Source organism: Gymnoscopelus braueri (genome assembly GCF_963280865.1).
Source record: "Gymnoscopelus braueri genome assembly, chromosome: 14".
NCBI classification, from domain to species: domain Eukaryota; kingdom Metazoa; phylum Chordata; class Actinopteri; order Myctophiformes; family Myctophidae; genus Gymnoscopelus; species Gymnoscopelus braueri.
In genome coordinates this window covers 18627373-18632372 of record NC_137619.1, presented here as the reverse complement: position 1 = coordinate 18632372, position 5000 = coordinate 18627373, and the positions used below count along the sequence as shown (strand labels likewise).

Sequence of the window (5000 nt, the reverse complement as noted above, 5' to 3'; positions counted from 1 at the left end):
TGTTTTTCTGCTGTGTTTATGAGGGATATCCACCTAGTATCGCCAGCTGGGTTACCTGTAGTTATAAGGGAAATGTAAAGCATTTGTAAAGCATAGACCACTTTAAAAGGGTAACCATCTCAAGTTAGCCTTTCCTTGACCATTTATTAAGTAGCTATAAATACGACTGGGTATGTAGTGTATACACCAGTCAAGTGGACTTGTGGTTAGAGTGTCCGCCCTGAGACTAGAAGGTTGGGGTTCAATCCCTGGCCGAGTCATACCAAAGCCTATAAAAATGGTAGCCAATGCCTCCCCGCTTGGAACTCAGCATCAAAGGGTGGACTGTGGGTAAGTCCCTGAACCATAGGCTTTTCTTATGCTAAGGAAACAGGAGATAGCCTCCTGATCTTTGAGCCACATGGCTCTGGAACAGTTGGTTCCCACGGTTACTTGCTAGAATATACAAATAAATAACATAATAGCCCAAATAACAGCACCAAGACCGTAATGACTAAATTATGTGAATTTAGATTATCGTGGCACGGGCTGATGTAGCTATGCCTGAAGTTGGATAATAAGGGCATCATAATTACATAATGACAATTACATGGCCTTACCTATTAACAAACAATGCAAACATAGCATTTGATCAACACTTCAATCGAATAAGTATATTAACATTACTGTCATTGGGGAACTGGCCCAGTGAACCTGCTGTCCTGCTGAGATTTCCCCGACATTGTGAGCAGGGGGTTGGCTGAAAACATGAATTCTCAACCGATTCGCACACATTTTCTTTTTACAAATGTCAGTCATGTAGTGTCAGGTACTTATACAACTCAGGCTTACAGTATTTCCGGTATCGGAGTTATGGCCAGCTGACCCAAATAATATGGCGTTGATGTACGGCTCCATGTATGGCCGTTGGCCAACGAGGCGTCTACATATTTATGTCCATGGGGGACACACAGGCCATGAGGTGAATCCATGATGTCATGCATCCGTGTGGTATGCACTAACACTGGCAGAGCCACCAAGACAGGGCCGCTTTATTCACAACGTGTGTGAACCTCTGCTCACATTGTTTGGATGGAGTTGACTTTGAGTTTGTGTTGTAGAATGACCTTTGACCTTCAAGCGGGTGTACATCCTCTGGTGCTGCAATGAGCTCATCAAGCTGACGTTGAGCTATTTTCAGCGCGGGACTCCGTCGTACGGCGGAGTATAGTTCAGGCTTAACACTCCACAGCGCTCCCACTGCCTCGGGCCGGGGCTTGTTGTTTTAAATCAGTGTGCGGGGGAGCACGCATGTTGCCATAAAAATCCCCCTAATATCTCAGTGCGCGGGTGTTTGTGTAGAGCTGGATTGGGGGGGTTGAGAGAAAGCGTTTTGGTGGTGATTCACCCGCCGTTGAGGCCCACTTTGCTGTGTGGACAGCAGGTACGTGTCTGTCACCTGATGCAACTGCACACAGCAATATCCTGAGCGTTGATTTAACTCTGAGAGTGTCAAAATTGACCCGCGCGTGTCTGTTTTTACTCTCAATGTTAAATCCTGTGGTAAGACTGAACCTGCCGTTGGACCTCAGGCTGGCTAGCTCCATTACAATTTAAACCATTAAAAAAAGCCTTTTAACCCCCTAATGGCAGCAATTGGTGCATCTATCCTCGCTGTTGCTGTCTTGTCATCTTATTCACCCGGGTTGTAAATGATTCACTGTTTAATTGATTTATGTTGTAAAGCACTTTGTAACATTGTTTTAAAAAAAGGTGCTAGATAAAGAAAGTTTATTATTATTATTATGTTGAGGCTCTATACTAAGAATAGAGAACAGATAATATAGAACTCAAAATCTAAAAGGCATTGGAGAGACCTCATTCCTGAACACCTTGCACAGTATAATAAATATACTACATGCTATCCATTACTACACAGTATTTCAATAGATGATTGCACCGATTAAAATGCAATTATCCTGCCAGAAAAGGTAATAACTCAAATAATCTTCTTAAATGGCTTAAGCTATTTGTGTCTGCAATTACCATACTTTCTAAGAATGTTGTGCTATTTTTCAAAATGTGTATATTTGGCTTTGGAATGAATTTGACGATTGTGGCTTGAGGTTTCCGTGAACATGTTACATTGACTCAGTTGAAAGGGAAAAAGCTCAGACCCTTTAGTTTAGGAAGTGTACAGAAATCTTAGAAAGATGGCGTAGACAGAGTCAGTGGTGGATATAGTAACTAAGTACATTTACTTAAGTACTGTACTTAAGTACAATTTTACTGTATTTTTTATTTGACTTATTTCTTTACGTATTTAAAAATGTAAATACTTTATACTTCTACTCCAGTACATCTCAGTGGCAAATGTTGTTTACCCCACTACAACAATTTGACAGCTTTAGTTACTTGTTACTTTGCATCTTTAGATACGTTTTTACAGAACATACCCTATTTTATGCTTCGACTATTCAAACCCAGCCAATCTACAAGCTCACAATGCATCGTGATGCGATCATGCGACTTATTGTGAGCGTGTAGACCTCCTATTTTCAAAACAATTTGTCAACTTTTTAAAGATATTCAATTCATAACAAGTACTTTAACTTAAGTACATTTTGATGCCAATACCTATTTTAATCAAGTACAATTTCTAATATAGGACTTTTACCGGTAACAGAGTATTTCTACACTTTTGTATTGCTATTTTTACTTAAGTAAAAAAAAATCTGAGTACTTCTCCCACCTCTGGAGAGAGTGAGAGAAGGAAACAGAGGAGTGAAGTCTCATGTAAAGATTAGCTTGCCCATGGGAGGAAATTCCTGGTTTGGTAAACAGAGTGTGTGTGCGCTGCGCCGCACAGCGCAGGAAGTGAGCTGGAGAACAGAGGTGGACAGTCAGCCAGTCTGTCAGTCAAACAGTAAAACCTACTTCGTCCTACGACGTCTGCCATCGTTTGGCCAAAATACACCGATTTTCATGTGACTTCGTTTGAATTCAGTGAACAACTCTGTGTGTGTGTGTGTGTGTGTGTGTGTGTGTGTGTGTGTCTGTGTGTGTGTGTGTGTGTGTGTGTGTGTGTGTGTGTGTGTGTGTGTGTGTGTGTGTGTGTGTGTGTGTGTGTGTGTGTGTGTGTGTGTGTGTGCGTGCGTGTGTGCGTGTGCGCCTGCCTGCCTGCCTGCCTGCCTGCCTGCCTGCCTGCCTGCCTGCCTGCCTGCCTGCGTGCGTGCGTGTGTGAGAGAGAGAGACGTTTTTTATCAGTGTTTTTTATCCAAGATCTATTATGTGGATTGCAGGTTTAATGAACTATAGTAACCACACCCTATGAACCAACCCATATGACCCATAATCTTGAACTACTCTCACTGCTACAATGAAAAATCTGAGTAGCCTCAATGTCACTGTTGATGTATGCACGCACACACACACACACACACACACACACACACACACGCACACGCACACGCACACGCACACGCACACGCACACACACACACTGAAAAACCACATAGGGTGGAGTGGTGTATTATGGTTTGCACTCTTGCACTCTGATTGATTCCACATTTGGAGAGAAGGAGCCTTGTCTACAGCAGGACGGCTTCACAAGCCACGAGGACCAGTCGTGTATCAGATCACTCATGTCGATTACAACTGAGGGTCTCATAATATGATCACGTGCCTGATGACTTAAGGTGTCATCATCATATGACTGCATGGCATCAGAAATGTCAAAACGTCATCAGAAACGTCACTGTGGAGAGATGTGAATTGATTAGAATACATAAATAAACAAAAGTAAACAAACACTGCATGCTAACACTGCCTGACAAAACACACGTACGTTTGAAATTCCAGGTCAGTCTCCACTGCTGAGTCTCACTCTGCTCATACAAACATATGCTTCCAATTTCATCTCCAGCCGAGTCAGCACATATCTGCCCATTCCCTCTATTGTCTACTTTCTCTGTGTGTGTGTGTGTGTGTGTGTGTGTGTGTGTGTGTGTCTGTCTGTCTGTCTGTCTGTCTGTCTGTCTGTCTGTCTGTCTGTCTGTCTGTCTGTCTGTCTGTCTGTCTGTCTGTCTGTCTGTCTGTCTGTCTGTCTGTCTGTCTGTCTGTCTGTCTGTCTGTCTGTCTGTCTGTCTGTCTGTCTGCCTGTCTGCCTGTCTGTCTGTCTGTCTGTCTGTCTGTCTATTCTACTGTTTGTGCTTGGGTGTATGTTTATGTGGATTTATTGACTTAAGTGTTTATCCATACAGTACATTCACTATGGAACCGTATGTGTGTGAGATTTAGGTCTTTTAAGACATATTCTGGAAAGTTTACATAACGAACTCATAACGAACATGCTGTGGCTAATGTGTTAGCTCATGGTAACAAAGCATTGTGTAATATAACAAAAAACATGCTATTTGATTTGTATTTCACGTCTAGTTATTTTTATATTGTTTAGTTGCTTCATTTAATTAACTATAATATATAATAACCTGGTTGGCAAATACCCCTGACTGAAGCTCAAAGGTCCAATACCTTCCCTGGCCAAGGCCAAGGGCAGATTCCCTCTTGACAGAGTGGTAGACCCGGGGTCGAATCGCACAGATACCTCTCCGTCGGGAGAGGACATATAGAACGCACAGATTGTAGCTTCAAGAGAATCTATGAGGCTTTTCCATAAAATCTGATTTTAAGGAGCTTTTATTTTCTGCCGAAGATTTGAGAGAATTCATGGACAAGTAGTAAACAAAGACAATTTTCAACCACAAATATTTCAGAGTAGCATCAATATTCATGGGAATGCTGGTGAGCTCACAACCACAGATTGTATGTCATTGTATTTATGTTAATTAGTTTGTTAGTTAGTCCAGTCCAGTTGCTCACAAATATTTGAAATACAGAGAGACAATTATTTTCCTAGCAATTACTGTAGCTCTATGCACTGCCATGTATTGTGGTCTGTTAGTGACTCATTAGCTCCCCATTATCACTCTGGTAGAACAGGCTACTGCACTTTCGGTGCA

General features: G+C 42.1%; 1 protein-coding gene across 2 annotated transcripts in view; it reads left to right on the top strand.

Annotated features, from left to right (window-relative positions):
- plekhh2 (pleckstrin homology domain containing, family H (with MyTH4 domain) member 2) overlaps positions 1 to 5000 on the top strand; it is a 47821-nt gene that overhangs the window by 9447 nt on the left and 33374 nt on the right. The window lies entirely within an intron of this gene.